Here is a 19107-nt window from a genome sequence, read left to right as displayed (position 1 = left end):
TTGCCGGTCATTTCAGTTGCGGCACGATTTTGAATGCACACAGCACAGCAAATTAATTGTAATTCTAATGGAAGCCCAACCCCAGGTTACAGTCGGCCTAGCTGTGCGGCCCCCAATGTGCGGGACCCAGTCTCAGCCTCAGTCTCAGCCGCAACCCCAGTCCCAGTTTAGCCTCCACTATAAGCCTCGACCACGTAATGTGCGTGCAATGTGCAGTCAGTGCAATGGCACGGGCTCTCTCTCTCTCTCTCTAGGCTGTGTTTGTTTCTGTTGCTGCCCTGTAGTACTGAAAGTGTCAGTTGGCGCTTGGAGTTACTAGGAGTCGACTCGAGAAAGATTGCAAGCTGTCTCTCTTTCCATTGAGAAAGCGGAGAGATGCCTTTGCCTTTCATTTTATATATTTTGAGCGCTAAAAAGAATAAGAGTATAAAGCAAACACACAAATGAACAATTAGAATACAACTGTTAATGCATTCTAGCCGTTCTTGTGAAAATGTCGCCCGCTGTGTATAAGTTAACAAAAAATATAAACAATTGTCAAGCCCGAGCGTAGACAGAGATTACATTTATGCCTTATACGTTTCCTTAATTCCTTTGTCTTATTTGGATAAACAGTATAATGGAGAAAAGAACAAGAATATGAAATATTTCTTACACTTCAGCCTACACCATTTCTCCGCAGAATTGTCAGTGATGCGCCATTCGGCGATGAGAGACTGATACCCGTTACTGCAAGGGGATCTTATTGTTGTTGCTGCTGCAGTAGCTCGCGCTAAAGAGCGAAGCGCCGCCACTGCGGCTACCGCTCAGCTGAGCGGGCTGCCGTTTGCTGTTGTTTCTGTTGCTGTTTTGCTTTTTACCGTGTGGCGGCGATTGTCAAAAGCACAGCCGCTCAGTTTCAGTTTCAAAACGAGTTTCGTGGTGAACGGTCGAGCGCAACTCGTCGTCGTCGTCATCGTCGTCACCATCGCAGTCCAAAGCAAAGCAACAACAGCAGCACGTTGCGTCGTCGCAGTTGTCGTTTGTCGCACGAGGAATTTTTTGCCAAGATTTCGCCTGCGTGGTGTTGTATGTGTTTGTGTGTGCATTGATTTTGTTTGTTTATTTACCAACGTTGTTCTTCCTTCCAATTACTCTTTTTTTTTTGCACTTTTTTTGTGTGTCAATAGTCTCCAACTAATGTGAATGTGAATGTGCTCGTATTCTTGTTCTTATTAATAATATTATCATGCCAATTGTTGGGCCACAGTTTGCAGATTATATTAACATCTAATTTGTTCTAAGTGTAAGCATATAGAAGTGTTTTATTTTTTCTTACATATATTTTTGTTTTTGGTATTTTCGCTTTTCTGTACATATGTACTTACATACATACTTGTATGTATGTATGTTTAGCTGCATGTGAACTAACAGGAAACGACGGGCACATAAAAAGGCATTAAGAAGCAGAACGCTCTAAGTACTGAAAAATTAAAAGCGCAGCGCGAACCACCGTCAAACCACCGCCGCCGCCGTCGTCGTCGTCGTCGCTTGGCTATGGACCCCTAGCCATACACGCACACACACACACACACACACACACTCGCTAATTGAGGTCGTGCGTCGTTTTGTTGGTAAGTCAGTTATTTGTGTTGCTTCCGTTGTGTTGCCAACATTGAAATTCACTTACATACGAAAGTACGAGTACTTGTAACTGTAACTGTAACTATGTGCCGCTGCCGCTGATGCCGCCTTGCTGCCTACTCTCTGGGCTCTTCTCTCTTATCTCTGTGACGGTGCCTGTGCCTGTGCCGTAGATGAACCAACGGTAAATAATGCTGCTAACAATCAGCAGCCATCAGCCGGAGCAGTTAATAGGCAGCAGTCATCAGACATATTCGCATTCGCATTCGCACTCGCATTGTCTATTCCATTCGGGTGTGGTGGTGAGGGGAGCTCAGCAGGCGGGTAAAAGCTTTTGGGCCACTTGCCTGCCACAAACACGGAAAACTTTTGCGCGCATGAAAATCAAAAGGCAAAATGACAGAGACATGCATATATACGTACAGTCAAAAGTCTATAAGACAAACCAATGCAATAAAAAAAGGCCATTAATGTTCAGGGTGCCTTAAAAACTTCAAGTACAGCTAGAGAACAGCTGGCTGACTTAATAAATGATACAATGGAATGTTATGGGAATAAACAATACTTGACAGCCACCTATAGCATTAATTACACAATTAATTGCAATATTTATTTTATTGAAATTTGTAGTCCATTGTATTGCCGAATATAGTTAAATTTAGCAATCTATAATCCACACATTATCATCTCAAATTTAATGAACGGATCGTTCATGAAGAAACTTTAAAATATGCTTTAAAATCATCACAATTTAGGTGATTTTATTGTGTCATCTTATCAATGAGCTCCCTGACATGATATCTCCATAAGAATGTAATTTTAAATGACATACTATATGCGTTTCAATCTACACAATTTACATTTTAAATTGGTAACTAAAATGTACTTCATACATACATACATATGTATGTATATAAACTATAGCTGTTTTGGGAGCCGAATAACTCAATTATTTATATTCCTGTACTTGTTGAGTAAAATGGGGATGTAACAGCCAGAAGAAATAATCTCCGACACTATAAAGAATATATATATTCTTTATAATCATGACGAGACGAATCAACATAGCCGTGTCCGTCTGTCCAGCCTGGATTTCGGAAACGGCTGAGCCCACTTAAACTGATTAAACTTGATAAGTAGGCTCTCCTAATCCTTAAGCAACACGAAAGTATTTTATTTTGTATAACCCCCCTCCCCTCTCCAGCTACAGAATGTCGTCAAAACTGTCCACAATTCCAAAGCCAAATAAAGTTCACTTTGCATACATACGAGTACTTATATAATAATATATGTATTTTGCAGTGCATTTCTCAAAGGCTTCCCTGTACTCAATGCACATGTTGTTACTTGTGTTGTTGGGTGTTGCTCGCGATCAGCAACATTCAACATTCACACTGCCATCTCCCATTTCCCGTCTCCCATCCTCCCGCTTTCTCCCTCTCTCTTAGTGGTTTATAGCGTGCGAGTTTACGGCGCAATGCGCCTAATAAACAATGAGTTAGGCAGAGGCGGGCAGGCCGATGTTGCTGAGTAGAGTGGGGAGTGGGGAGCAGGGTAGCGGGGCAGCGGGGATCAAAGCGATCGTTTGGAAAATGTTACGCAGCAGTGAAAGCAAAGTTGAGTGCAACTGTGTCCGAATGGTGGAGCGTTAAGAATTGTGCTTGGGCAAATATTTCTTGGCATAGCACCAATGCTAATGATAATAAAAATAAAAATAATTATCTAACTACTCGCTATCTACTCGCTTCGCCATAATGTAAGGTATGTCTTGATGATGATGGCGATGGCGATGTCGATATTTCAAGAGCGCAACGGAAGCGTGTAGCTTGCTTCCAAAGTACTTCTTCTTGTGTGTGTGTTTTTTTTTTTGTATTTGACTATGTAAGGTCAAATAACATAAAACTGAGCACATCGAGTACTAAAATGCATATTAAGTATGTTGGCAAGAATTTCAACAGCCACCAAAAATAAAGTTTGAAAAAAAGTAAAATGAAAACAAGTAAAAAAGCTAATGTCAAGTGTCCCGACTTTGAAATACTCTGTACATATGTTCGGAAATTAAAAAAATTAAGAAAATTAAAAAAAAATGTTTGATCGATTTTACTTTTTTCGTGAGTTCGCACGTAATACATATGTATACAAAGCATCTATGTGAGTGTATGTAGGTCTATGCGCGTCTATTCGTGTCTGAGCATGTTTGCAGTCAACCGAAGCAGACAGGCATACATATATCGACTCGTCTTGTTATGCTGATCAAGAATATATATACTTTGTGGGGTCTGCCACGCCTCCTTCTGTCTGGTACATTTTCAGGTCCCGCAAACCTAATATACTCCTGTCCTGTACATTTGTACCGAGCATGTACCGAGCATAAAAATATCATGTCATGTCTTGCACCAGCTCCTCAACAGAAATCAATATAAACCAAACTTGGAACGCACATCCAGGAAAACGCGAAGGAAACAAATAATACCCTATCTCTTAAGAGCATCAGACAAATGAACGGTCAAATAAAAATTATATTTATTAATAATATTCAAATCAAAAATATAATTATAAAATAAATGTACATTGATGGAGGCCCAAAAGCCCAAAAGAGGGAAGAGTCCAATCGGGAAAATGATAAAGATGCCAAAAAGAAAAGCCCAAAGCACAGATAATGGACGAAATAGAACAAAACGTAATTAAAAAGCTTAAAATACAAAAAAATAAATAAAAAATTGTTGCAGCAGTTGTGAACTGTTTGCTAAACAGAACTGAAATGAGAAATAATTCGAAAGCTCTGACAGCCACAAAAACCTCAACGCCTACTAACATTTACTATTTCAACAAAAAAAAGGTTGGAAACTCAGGTTTATGAACACTTTTTTAATTGCTAAAAAAAAAAAAAAAAAACTATGTGAGCCCTAATATAAAATGCTACTTGATCGAATTCAATTTCTAATTGTATTTCCAACTAAAGAAGATATAGCTTTAGATTTTCCACATTTTAGATTTTAATAAGTGAGTTTTCGTGGCAAATCAGGATTTTAAATCAATATGTTAAAGTGGAAGATAAATAAATCAGGGACCGCAAATAATGATTATTTTGTTTTTTTTTTTTTAACGAAAAAATCATTCTCTTATAGTAACTTTTGGAAAGCCAGGAATTTACTGCATTTATTCATCGAATGACTGAATATTTGTCGTATTCTTCTTCCATCTGTTTTTCTAACTTTCCCTTTTGTGTATTTTTGCTTTATCCTTTCAATCATACAATGGTGTCATAGAAAACTGTCTAAGGCATCTTTGTGCAAAATTTGGTGTCTCTATCTCTTATAGTCCCTGAGATCCAGGTGTTCATACGGACGGGCGGACAGAGAGACAGAAAGACAGACATATATCGACTCGTCTTGTCATGCTGATTAAGAATATATATGTACACCTTGTGGGGTCTGCCACGCCTCCTTCTGCCTGTTACACTTTCAGCTCCCGCCAACCTAATATACTCTTGTACATTTCATGCACAGAGTATAAAAATGTTAGCTGCGTTTCCTTTAAAAATTGATGCTGTCGCAATGGCAACAAGTTTCGCTTAGAAAACGATGCTAAACGCTAAAAACGCTAACGACAGCGATTTCTGATATAAAAAAAAATCGCAGCGCAAATAAACAAAAAAGCTTAAAAAAAAATCAACGAAAACAAAATGGCAAGTGCAAAAATTGCTTGCGAAAATTGATTAACGCAAAACTGGTTGGGAAGATAGCGTTTAGTGCTCGGTCAGCGTTTTGCTGATGATGCTTAGATGGGAGGGGGTAGGTAGAGAAGACAGCTAGAGGAACTGGTCAGCAGTATCTTAATCGGAGTGTCCCCTCCTGACGATTTCCCCATAACACAGTGGCATGTAAAATTTAAAAAATCGCTTACAATTTTGTTGAGGAATTTCATTTGTATTACGTTTTCAATATATTTATTACTAAGTTGGTTTCTAACTTGAAGGACATATTATATATCGCTTTTAACATCGCTTTTAATATTACATCAATGCTTTGATTAAAGTTATCTCCCGTTTGTGAATGGAGTTCTCCAAGAGCCTTGCATTGCGTGAAAGCCGAAGAATAATTCGTAAATAAATCCCTAAGTTATAGTTCTATATTCTTCATATTTGCTTTCGAAGTTCAAGTCAACAGAGATTGATTTGGCATCAGGGAGTACCTATTAAATTATCCTTTTAACTCCATTAAGAGTTTATTGAACTGCTTTTTAAAAAAGGGTTTTCCCCTATTTGGAGGTTAAATTCGTAAAAACCCACACTGTGGGGGTAATCAAAAATACAATTTTGAGCTCTACTTCTTCCATCAGCCTTAGTGGGTGTATAATATTTTTGGAGCAGAAGATAAAGCTTCACTTCTTGACAATTGAAGTTTCAAAATATTTACTCGTAGATGCTGAGCTGATACGTTTAAAAGATCAATATTAGTTATGTTAGAACATGTTTTATGTAGAAGTAAAGCCATTAATGTCTCATTTAGAATATGCCTTCAGACCGTCACTTTATGGCAAAGGTGCAATTTTCCTGAAATATTTGTATCTGTATTCAATTGAAAGTCTTCATTGTTATACACTTTTATGGACTAAAGGTAAAACTCGACCTTCCATCCCACTGTGCAAGCTTTTGCAACAGCCGACCAGCAATGTCGCAGTGTAAATGAATAAAATTATTGCTCAAAATATTTAATTGAAATTCACATAAAGCCCAAAAAAACGAAACGCAATGCAAACAAAAAGCGACAGAGCTGCTTTTTTTGTATACTTTTTTTTAAATATTATTTTTGGCAAATTTAGTGACGCTTTTTTGTTGCTTTCAACTTTATTGTTGTTGGTGGTTTGTGTACAGATATTGCCGAACACATTTCACTCGGCCAAAGCAAAAAGAGTGATAAACTGGTTTGGCAGTTTGAATTGAATTTTATTTATGTATTTGCATCGCAACACGCAAAAGAGCTTAAACAATAAACAATAACAACAATAACAAAACAACAAGATGAGCAGCAGCAGAAGCGGTATCGGTGGCAGAGCCAGCGGCAGCGGCAGCGGCAGCGCGCTGCGATAGCGACAGAGGAAGCGGCTGCGAACAAAAGCCGCTCAAGGTATTTGACCCAAGAAGAGACATTGTGGTGGTGGTGGCGCAGATTCAAGATTCTGAGCGTCGCAATAAAAGCTTGAAAGCAATGCCAGGGTAACAAAAACTACAACAACAACAGCAACAACAGCAGCAAGAATAGACTGTTAGACAAGCTGCGCACAACCCTCGATCCGAGAAACTGAGACGCAGCTGCCTTAATTGAGGTTAAGGTCAGCGCTCAATGTTTAGGTGCGCTTTAATAGACCTTCCCCCCTCTAACACTATAACTAGCTTGATAATTGATATTAATGTAAAACTAAGACTGCATTTGAGAGCTCTGAGTCGAATCTGAATAATGGCTTTCAGAAATGTTTCAAATTGTATAATTAATTCAAAACAATAAACGGAACTTCGACTAATCCCCTAGTTCGGCCTCAAGGCGAGCGATGAGTTTCATAAATTTATAGCATGATTCGGCAGACGATGCTATCAAGTTTATAATTCCTATACAATGTACTTTACATAAAAGCTGATTTCAGTGGCAAACCGTAAACTGATTTGCAGAATTGTAAAAACTAAAGCCAAAACTAAAACTGAAGCTCAACTCAACCCAGACAAGTCTAACAGGCTTGTTCCGGTTTCGACAATATTTTTGAAGCCGTCTTTGAATGCAAATTAACTGCTTTCCAATTCTTTTCGATAGCAAAAAGTGTCGATAAATTATTCTACTTAATGAACAAAAGTGCTTGCGGACATAAATCACAAATTGTCCGCACTGATCTTATCATAACTCATATAACTCACACACAGCCCTAGAAATGAAATTCGCAAATTGAAATTCGTTTGCTAAGCTTCGACAGATGTTAAAAACAATTAAATCTAACTCAACAAATCTAGAAAAGTGAAAGCTACTTAGTTTGATGATAAGAATTGCTTAGTTTTGACTGCTCTCTTTAGCAGTCATCGTATGAGTACAGCTTGAATACTTAGCATAATTATAAGTTATAAAGATCATCTTAGTCTCCTTAGTTTAGAAGCCAACCGTTCTATGTCGCTAATGTCGAGTTAGATTCTCTCTTAGCTTTAACATTTTCTGCACTTTTGCAGACTGAGTTGAACTACTTGTATAGCTTTGGTGTTCATTAGAATCAACGCAATCATAAATTATAGCCAACTCCTAAGTCACTGAAATTCGTGGTCTTAATTATTGAATTGAAATTCATTTCGGGCACATAATTAATTATTCTGTTGTGTGAAGGAAACCGAAATGCTTATAGTCTGCATTTGCCATTTGCATATAGACAATGCTATCTGTTCAAGTTCTTGGGGCAGTCTTAAGTAATTCTCCGCTGCCATCATTATTTAAGGGTACTTGAACTTCTTGCTTAGCTTCAAGCAAAATGAGGCGTAAAGTGGCAGCCGCAGCCGCTGCCGCTGCCGTTCTGTGTCGCTGATGCCGCTGTTAGTGTTGTTGCTGTTAGTGTTGTTGCTATTGTTGATGCCACAGTCAGAGCTCAAACAATGGAACCCCCAGTGATGGCAATAGCTTCTGCTTCTATTCCCTCAACTACGGCTTCTGCTTCTGCATTGTTTAGAGCTATCGCACAGAGCTTATATGTACAAAGCCATACATAATAATTAGAATCATGCACACACGCCTCTCTCTCGCCCCTTCTATCTCTGTCTCTCTCTATATGTGTTGTGTGTACAGAGTTCGGTGACTGAGTGACTGACTGACTGACGGAGTTGGCGTTGCCGGTAAAATGGCCGCGAAGTGCGCGCTCATAATCACATGCCCATAGCCAAACCCACAGCCGCTCTGCTACAACGCGTCGCGCCGCCTGTGCAGTGAGTGGCAACAAGAGTCACAACAACAACAACATCGGGAGGAACTTCTTCGTCGCTACACTGAGAGAAGAGAATATGATCTAAGATCCTTAAAGGCTTCGTCATCTCCAAATGAACTGTTTAACGCCTCCCCTTCTGTTACCAATCAAATGAATGAATTATTTGGGATCTCGTATTCAACTTCTCTTCTTCACCCATTAAAATATAGATAAATTATAAGTAATTCATACATAGTCGAATTACTCAAAAAGGGTTTAAGTTCCTAAGTCTATCTGTCAAACTTATAATATCTCTGAATGATTCGTTGAGAAAATTTTAGAAGTAATGATGAATATAAATTAAGAAATTTTTGTTGAAATTGTAATGGGACTATTATAGTTAATTAAAGCAATGTTTCTATAAGTAGTTTCTAAGGAAATGTTGGTCGTGAATGGAACATCTATAAACCTTTTCGATGATAATGGCCTAGACGTAATCGAGTTCAGAGAGCCTTCACGTAAGAGTGGCTGGCTGTGGGCATCTCTACACCAGATGTGTAAGCTAGTTAGTTACATAATTGTATCATAAAAAGGGGAAAATGATCATTGAAGTAATTGAACTAATACTTCAAGCTAACTTTCTCAGAAAGACTTTCATAGGAACAGTTGTCCTAAAATTCCCTATTGCAGCTGGCATTATTTTAGAAATACTCTCATATATGTAATTTGAGCTAAAATAAGCTAAGCTTATGCCATCTTCTAGCTAAGCAAATATAACGATTAATCGATAGTCTGACATGCATCGTGTTTCCAACTTTCTTTTGGGCTCAGAGCCGCACTGCAATAGTATTACATTTTATATTTCTTTGGTAGTGCCAAGACACAGCCCCCATTTCTTTGAATGTAGCTTTGTATGCCGTCCACCGTTCGGAGACTCTCTTACACTTCATGCCTCTGTGCCGAGCAAGCCTGTCATTAATTGTGGCCACAGAGCCATGGTTGCATAGTTCTAAGTAATTATAGAATATTTCTGGAAGACGACGACGACGATAAAGACGAAGACGCCGCGCAAATCAAGTCGTAGATTTTGAAAATTGAAAACCGATGGCCACTGATTGCCGTTGTTGTGATTTGCTATTAATCATCGACAACAACAACAACTACAGAAGCAGCGATATTACGACGACGACGACGCGTTGGGCCGCAAATTGAAATTCGCTTCGTGGCTAAAAGTCCGACAAATTAACGTGTTTTTAATTGGCCACATTAGACAGAGCTGGGCAAGAGTTTGAAGTCTTTAGACTGTTTGTGGTGGACGGGCAGGACGGGATGGGACGGTACGGGAGTACTAAAAGCAAAAGCAAACTGAAAAGCATGCCGCAGACCAAAAACAACAATTACAGCAACAACAATGGCCAATTGTCAATTGGTTGGCATGCAGTGCCGTTGGCAAACAAGTCAATGAACTCGAAGACGACAGCTCAGAAGAAGAGGAAGCAGAGATTGCTCATAATTATGATAAACACTGTTGCTGTTGCTGCTGGTGTTGCACGAAGGTGACCTCTGACCTGCGATAAGTGATCCTTGACTACCACCCAAGCCACCCTATTATGGCATAATTAATAAAATGGCGCTTCATTTGAAAGCATTCAACGGCGGCTGCTGCCTGACTGCATCGACTGACCTTGACAAGGGCAGCGCCATAAACGTGTTCACACACACACGGACACATGCACACACACACACACACACACACACACACACACACGCACATTCAAACCGGTATACGAGCTTAAGATGCGCTCAGCTATGCATCTCCGCCCTACCCACCCCTCCCCAGCTCGAGCCACTGATATTTTAGACTTTGTTGCCACTTTGCTTTGGCGACGCTTCAAAGATTTTCCAATACGCTGCATACACGAGCAGGGAATCGTAAAACAACAACAAAATTGTGGATTTTTAATTTTGCGGCTTGTGGCCACGTGCTTGTGTGTTCAGCCAGTTTGGGGCGGAAATGTTTTCTTAATTCCTGCAGCTTGGCCACAAAACGCTTTCATTACAATCGCAATTCATTTCAATTTCAAATGCAGTCGCATTGCAATTCAATTGAAATTGTTGCAAGTACGAAAGCGTGAAAATGCAACGATTTGAATACTAACAACAACAACAGCAACTTAAACTACAAAAGAGGTTGGCCGGTCAGTTGTTTGGTCGGTTGATCTGTTGGTCGGCTGGTGGCTTGCAGGGCCACTGACCAGTTACCATTATTGAATGACTGTTTTCTTAACTATGTAACCAAGTGGAATACCCATACATATACAAGTAGTAGTTGGTCCACATAATAAAATGTGAGAGCTACAAATTTGGAAAAATGGAGAAAATAAACTCAGTTGTATTAATAATTTCCATGGAACTTTTATAATATAGCTATCAGATTTTGATCAAATTTTAGACAATAGAGAAGCATGATAGGACACATTATTAAAATCTAAGAAATTCTGTTACGATATCTTAAAAAACAACACAAGTTTTGTTACTAAGAGTGATTTATGCGCCAATCGTTCCTATGGCAGCTATATGCTATGGTCAGCCGATTTTGATTTATCTTCAGACCAACCAATATACAAAACTTATAAATATCTAAATAAACAAGATATTTGTTGTTTCTAAGAGTGATTTTTGCACCAATCGTTGCTATAGCATCTATATAAAATGATGAGGATGCATATAATGCATATGTTTTGGTCTTGACCTGCGTATGGATAGGACAAGCCTACGAAGCTGGTGTCCCTATATTATGGTTATAGATAGGTATGTGTTTTTGAAAGTTTTCTTAAGTAGCAGAAGTTAGAATATTGTGGTAGGATATTGATGTGGTCATAATATTAGACCAGTCAAGAAGAGAAAAGATTTGTTCGTCAGCTCGGAGATATAGTATTATACATAGTATTTCCTTCCGCCAGCACCTTGTTTTTATTATCATTGTATTAGAAGTTTAAAGAAATACTCAGTATTATAAGATACTCGATTTAAACCTGAATATCTCCTTCACATTAGCTCTCTCACACCCGCTCTTTAGTTGGGGTGTGTGTCCCTGGAGCTCCCTACTTATACATGTAGTACGTGTATATGGTAGAGGGCTATTGCCCTCGATTCGCTGGTTTCTGGCGCATTGCGGTGTGCGCGGCGAGCCGTGTCGGCCAACAATGAATTGTTGTTTATTTCATTTCTATTTCTTGTGTGTTTTAGGCAGCTTGCATAATTCTTTGGCTTTGTTTTGGCATTTGATTTGTATTATAACTTAATTGCTTTGAACCTGAAAACTAACAGCAAAAAATATGAATATTTACAAGTGTTTGCATAAATTATGTAATCGCACGAAAAAAAAGACAAAACATATATCAACGCCATATTTACATAAATAGTGTGTAAATTGTCTTTTGTGATTTGCGTTTCGTAGAATTAGCCCATCGACAAAAACACAGAATACAAAAAAAAGTAAAGACCAAAAATCCCCAAAACACGCGCGACAAAAAGCAAGAAACGCGACAAAAGTTTTGTGATTTTCATTGTCACAAAAAAACGTTCGAAAACTCTGAAGGTTTGACATTGAAAATCGACACAAAGAGAGAAGAGAGGCGAGAAGAAACGAAAAGAAGCGAAGTGTGGTGAAAAGAAATGAAAAGAAGACGTCAAAGAAATGCTGAGCATGAAATGTGAGACGCAGACGCGTGGCTGTGGCTGCGAAATCACCTTTTTTTGGGTTTGGGGCAAATGGGTCAGACGACGGCGATTTTGTTGGGCAAGGGCCTCCAGTGAAAAAAAAAGAAGCGAACATGGTCTTATTATTGTTACTATTATTGTTGCTATTGTGGTTACAAAGACGTGCGCAAAATATTTAGCCACCCAGCTGTCCAAGATCCAAGAGATGAGGTAAAAATAACAGACAACCCACACAAAAATATTTGTGGGAGTTCGAGCTAGCATTGTATAAGGTTTCCATACGTGACATGGCTGAGCTATGAGCTATAAAGCTGTAACTTTTGAGTGAACTATGGGGGCCTTTACATAAGCAGAAAACAGACCATTGCGAATTCCAATGGCCAACAACTGCAAATTATTTTGTGGGGCTTGCGTGCGCTCCGTTGCAGGCAAGTGTTGTGGCTTCCTGCTTAACGGCCCGGCCCGGCTCGGCTCGGTTTGGCTCGGCTCAGGCATGCAACATGCAGCACGCACCAATGCAAGATTGCCACAGTGGCAGACAGAGAGAGGCAAATAAATATATATCAGGGGCTGTTCGACAAGTGCCTGTGTGACTGATTGATGGTTTCCTTACCATATCGTCTCTGTTCAGCTCTTTAACGAAAATATAGCCTATTAGCCAATACCATCAAACACTATGTTTGTGTAGCAGTCCAGCTTCATAGCATAGAGCATTCTTCCAACAGCTGAAGGAACATAAGAAGCACAAAATATACATATTTCAACCGTCAACCGGATGTGTGAGCCGCTGATGTTCCTGAAATACTCTCATAGAAACGATCAGTTCAAAAATCACTCTTGGTACTCCAATGTGTTTAGTTTCTTTTAGATATCTTAACCAAAGCTTTTTAATGTGTCTCACTGTAATCTAAAGTATCGTGAAAATCGGTGAGGTACATACATATATATAAGAGCTATTAGAAAAATGATTGTTGATAATAAAAGTCTTATATAAGAAGCAAATAAATGTAAATAAAATACAATCAATAGGAACTGTTTGATATATCCGAACCAACGTTTTCGCAAATAGCGCACAATTTTTGAGTATTAATGACGGTTTTGGAAAATTAAAACAAATCCACTGAAGAATATTAATAAATAAATTGCATAGTACATTGCAACTGTTTACCATAGTTTTTTAGTAAAAAGGTTGTAAAGATAAAGATTTCATAAAAGATTTGTAAAAACTAGAGCTAATCCGAACAGGCTCTACAGTTTTAAATTCCAAAGGAAAGTGCAACCTAAACTCTCAAAGAAAACGAAAGAGAGCTTGGCACGATTATGAAAAATTAACAAAGCTCACTCGCTTGGGAAGCACTTTCAATTACAATTTTCCGCCATTTTCAGGTTAAATTTTCCCTATCGGCTCTCAATCTCTCGTGAAGAATTGAAGATAAAATGCATGAAAGATGAACAGTAAGAGAGGAGATGAGATCATTTTATATAAGTGGTAAATCCTATTTAGCATTATCAAATTTTCAACTGAATAGTGGTGGCACTTCTCAGACTGTTGGGCAGGCAGGCAGGCAGGCAGGCAGGCAAGTGGCGCTAACTTGTTTGGCCACTTGCATGTGACAAGGCAGCCACAGATCTGGCCACTTTTTGTGTACTCGTATATGTGGTTGTGGTTGTTGTTATTATTGTTGTTGTTGTGCTGTTTGTGTACTTCTCTTCTTTTTTATTTTTTGGGGCAACAGAAAGTAAAACTCGCACGCCATTTGCCGCTGGCCGGTCATGCAGTTTTTAGTTTAGTTTTCCCCCACCCAGCTGTGAGGCCACAGCAGGAGAAGCGGGGGGCCAGCAGCGGAGCCAGTGGTGGGGTTTAGCAGCAGGTGACATACTTTTTACGACTTGTCCTAAAATGTGCGCGCAGTTAATTTTACTTTTTGCCAACCCGTTTGCTTGCTACTTTCTCTGCCCTGAACTGCAATCGCAATCGCAATAGTCGTGAGTCAAAGAGTTGAGAAATGCTGTTGCTGTTATTGTTGTTGTTGTTGTTTTAGCCATCATCAGCGAGTTTTTCTAGTTAGCATTTAGCACTTTTGTGGGGGTCCATTTCAAGGTCAGTGTCGCGCATTTTCTCACAGGCTTCACCATTATTTATTTTTCCCCATTGGTGTTTTTCTTGCCATGTTTTGTCCGATGATGATGTGAATTGCATTTCAATGAACACTCGTACGTAAGTATATATGTATGTGTGTGTGTGTAGGTCCGCATGCATTTATGTAGTCCACAAGTCATGCCAAATGACAGTTGGGCCAGTCAATCACTCACTCACTCAGTCAGTCAGTCAGGCAGGCAGTCAGTCAGTCAGTCAATGACATTTGAGGTGCGCATGCATTCACCTTGCGGGCCATTTACCCCACATACTACATAAGTACAGAGTTGTGGGCAGTCTGATCCAGCTCAGCTGATCTGGACGCAGACTTGTCGGAGAGACAATGTGAGAGAGAGAGAGTGGGGGAGAGAAAACAAATATATATATATATGTGTATGTATTGCCATATCCGTTTACAGTGCTCCGAGATTTTTTCAGGCGAAACAATGGAATACGACACCGAAAATGAAACAGAAACAGTTGTCAGTCCCACTCTGTCGCCCCACCAGCCACTTCTACAGAATGTCGTCAGGTGAGCGTGGCAAACAAGCGTTCCGGTAATCGATACAACAGGGTTAGCTGAGATGCATGTTTCCTATAGACAGACTGACGGACGGCCAGATGCCACACTCGACTGCAGTTACATTTCTATTTGTTTTCCAATTACAGATTTAGCAAAAGGATATACGATATATACAGCGTAACTGAAAAGACAACAGAACTCACTGAGAGTCCTAGCCATATTCAGAACGTGACATTACATTATATTATTTCTATGAGTAGTAAGTCTGTAAGTCAGCTAAGATATCGCGAGAAATGCACATATACGTACATATAATAACTCGATTTTCTTGGATTTGTGAATCAGTTGTTTTTGTGTTTGGAAAAGTTTGGCCCGACAGTACTAACACAACAATTGCTAGATATACTAGAGGAAAAGCCTTAGCAATTAAATCATAACTGATTGGTTTTTGGGCGTGATGAATTAGCAGCTTTGATTACAATTTTCCCCCATTTGCGGGCCAAACGGTCAAAGAAAACGAACTTTAGCTCTCCTTTGAATGAATCATAAAATATGAACATGAAGTGAGGCGATGAATTACGAGGGGACTCACATGAGTACATTCCACAAAACATCCAAAGCTGAGAGAATTTGTAAAAGCAGATAAAGGACTAGTCGTTACCGCATTCCCTTCTCAATTCGAGTCGAGAGTAGCAAGTCTAATTCTGAATTCAAGACCTAAACCAAGCTCTAGCCTGCAGACAGTTGGCCATTGAGCAGGCGATTGTGTTTTCATTGATAAACATCGCCTGCCGCTGCCCACACACATAAACACACACACACATATACCATACAGAGAGCCATGCAGACCCATAGAGACCCATTCAGAGTGCGCCACTTAGCTCAAGGTGAGCCACATTTACCGTTCGCAACTGTTGGCACATGGAAAAGCGTTCTACATCTGAAGTTCAATGCACCCCACCCAGGCTTGGCGGCTGGTGCGTTGTTGGGTTGGTGGGTTGCTGGGTTGGCCGGACAGGGGGCAGCAGCTGTCCAGTTAGACACTTGCATTTGCACCAAATTGCTTGCAACCCAAACAACAATGACAATTGTTGCCACATTTTTTGTAAGTTTCTCTGTCCGATTGTCAGCATGTCTGTCTGTTTGGGGCGTGTTAGATTGACGTGCCTAACTAGCAGTCAGATATGTACAAAGGCATGTGCCATGTATGTGCCAGCTATGCATTTATTTAGATATAGTTTCTAACTGCCAGATGGGCGTTCATTTGTTCATTTGTTTAGTGCGATTGCTGCCAACCGGTTAGATAAGCAATTAAACCAGCAACGCACCAAACATAGTTGCTGTTTCTGCCTCCTCATCAGCTACTGTCGTTACACTCTGAAAAAAAAAGAAATGAAATACCTTCGGGTTTAAACAGGAAAGGTTGTGCATTTCTAAAATCTACCTTAGCTGATTGCTAAGGCTTAGTTGTGTAGAAAAATTTGTTGCATACAAATCTTATTTAATTTTCATTCTAACCAATTTGAATGCAAATAACAATATTATACAGAAAGTATTACGCGGCTTGCAAATAATAATAAAATTTGTGTACAAATGATTTGATTTCAACAAAACTCTTAATGTTGTACAATTTTGTTTAAGACTAGATGAGCAATAAAGTACACAGATCATGGACTTAGCTAATTAAATACAACATGCAGACCAGTTCGAGCATTGGTGTTTATCAGAATGTATTTAAAGAGAGCTAGTACTATTGGAAAGCAAACAAATATTTCTAAGAAAATGTTATCTAAACTGAGTGTATTACTTCTTTTTCATTAAAATAAATTTTTTTACAAACGGGGCTTTTTAAAGAAACCTTGAACTAAGAAGATTGGAAAATTCAACACCGAAATGGGAGAAAATTGACTTTAACTTTTGTAAAAGAAGTCTGCATTTTTCATTCAATCGAACTCAAACTTTGTTGTTGAGCTTTGTTGAGATTTTCTTGTATAAGTATTATATGGAACGACTCTTGTATGAAAAGCTTGCTTGTTTGTTAAAAGTTTCTAAAAGTTGCATAGCTAATGATGTTGCAAAATGTGTGGAATCGCAATCTGAACGACAATGTTGTTTTTAGTGGTAATTTTTTATGGCACCCTAATGAAAATTAGACTGGAATTTTTTTTTATAGTGTGCTGCATCTGTTTACTATATTTGTGTGGGCAGTGGGCGCAGGCAGTGGGCACGGCACGGCACTCCACAGCACGGCATGGGCATTGTTTGCATTGCACTTGTCGGCAAACGCTTTGCGTCAGCATCATTATCATCATTATAACCATCATCATTATCATTATCATCGTCAACTGATCGTCGTCTTCAATTGCATTCGCCCGCCATTCGACGGCCGACAACGACAACAACAACGACTGCTGACGATGACGATTTCCTGTCATTATTTTTAGTGCATGTCAAGGTTGTTCTACACACACACACACACACACACACACACACACTCATTGATTCATTTGGTGGCAAACCCAAGTCTGTGACTGTAACTGTAAGATGCAATTGAGATTTGAGATTGCTCGTATCAATGATGGGCAGCAAAATGGCGTATCTGTATCTATGCATCTATGTATCTACAATAAATGCTGGCGTTTGATTCGAATGCGAATGCGCTGCGATGCGATGCGTAATTGCGGCAGGTTTCCAACAATGCAATTAAGGCGCGTTGTAGCTTGGCCATATAAATGTGTGTGAGTGTGTGTGTGTATGTTAAACGTCTTTCAAATGAAATGCAAGCCAGTTATTACTACAGAAAGCAACAGCCAACAACCAACGGGCAACAGCTGCAGCAAAAGTTGCAGCTTCCAACTGCATTTCATTTCTTTTCACTTTCTTTCAATATACTTAGGTGGTGGTGAGGGGGGTTAATGGGTGGCATATAAAAACCGGCACCTTCCTTCTTGTTGTTGTTGTTTTTTTTTTGTTTTTATTATTTTTGTGGCACGTTGCAATGTGAAAAATGTGCTCATGTGTAGCTGCAACGAATTTATGAACAGCAACAGCCGCGTTTGCTCGTTTGGTTCGGAAAATTGCGTTGCCAGTTGGTTGCAACACAACACACAACGATCGATGGTGCCGCCATTGCCATCTCCCTGGCCTAAGTTAGCCCGACTTGACTTAGCTTGGCTTGGACAGGTTCTCCATAGAGTGTCCATGGAGTGTTGGCAGTGCAGTGCCGTCATGTCTTGGGCGGCTATTCATAACACCCCAACCAACATTCGTTTGTTTGTTTGCCCGTCCGTCCGTCCGTCTGTCCAACTGTCTGTCTCATGCAGCTGGGCAACTTTTGGTTGCATTGATTGGCTCAGCAGGCACTTGCAGCAACAACAATAACAACAACGACAACAATGCACATTTACCCACGGGTTATGACCAAAAAACCTATGACCGACCACCTGTGATTTCATTTCATTTTATAAAGTTGCGTGTTTCTATCTTCTTTTTGTTGTTGCTTTTATTTTGTTTACTCGATTACTCGACAAGGTCCGCGCCAAACCAAATTCAAGTGAGTGTCCAAAACCAAAACCAAAAACAAAAACCACTTCTTGCCCCATTCACAAAATGCATTCCATGCACAAAAAGCTAAAGCTACTTAGCTTTATGTCGTGCTTGCATGTTCCCCGCCTAGACTGGGAATCCCAATGTCAGCTGATTGTGACAAAAGTCATGACCATTAACAATGTCTTGACTGTTTTTGTTGTCCATGTTGTAAGATTCAAGTAGAAAAGCAAAGATAAACATATATGCTCAATATTTATAACAAATATTTGCCTACGCAAGCAAATTCGAAATCAAAGATTTAGGTTCGCATAATTCATTTCTTGGACTAGTTATTACAGTAATGCTTTTCTGCGATATAGCTCCTTAGTACTAATGTATAAATAAATTCTCTATACATGAACATATAGGAAATAGAATCAAGTTCAATAAATTTACTTAATTTGTGAAAATTTACTGATAATCGACCCATTGGATTGAGCTCGAAAACCAAAGCAACTGTAAATATTTTGCTCAAGAAAATGTTGAATTCTTTAATATTTTGTATGTCGAGAGCAAAGCTGAATATTCGAAATTGTCCTGGTTTTGTAGGTTTTGTGTTAAAATTATCAAAAGGAAGCTTTTC

General features: G+C 39.4%; 1 protein-coding gene across 1 annotated transcript in view; it reads left to right on the top strand.

Moving 5' to 3' along the window:
* Positions 1–930: 930 nt before the first annotated feature.
* LOC115629937 (mucin-5AC) overlaps positions 931–19107 on the top strand; it is a 39987-nt gene continuing 21810 nt past the window's right edge. The window contains exons 1-2 of the mRNA XM_030526544.1: positions 931–1068; positions 1396–1613. The gene's annotated coding sequence lies outside the window, so the exon portion shown is untranslated. The remainder of the gene's footprint in view (positions 1069–1395; positions 1614–19107) is intronic.

This window comes from Scaptodrosophila lebanonensis, unplaced genomic scaffold (assembly GCF_003285725.1).
Source record: "Scaptodrosophila lebanonensis strain 11010-0011.00,11010-0021.00 unplaced genomic scaffold, SlebRS2 tig00000171-arrow-arrow-pilon, whole genome shotgun sequence".
NCBI classification, from domain to species: domain Eukaryota; kingdom Metazoa; phylum Arthropoda; class Insecta; order Diptera; family Drosophilidae; genus Scaptodrosophila; species Scaptodrosophila lebanonensis.
Note: the sequence above shows the minus strand (reverse complement) of the source record. Positions and strands in the feature narration are given on the sequence as shown.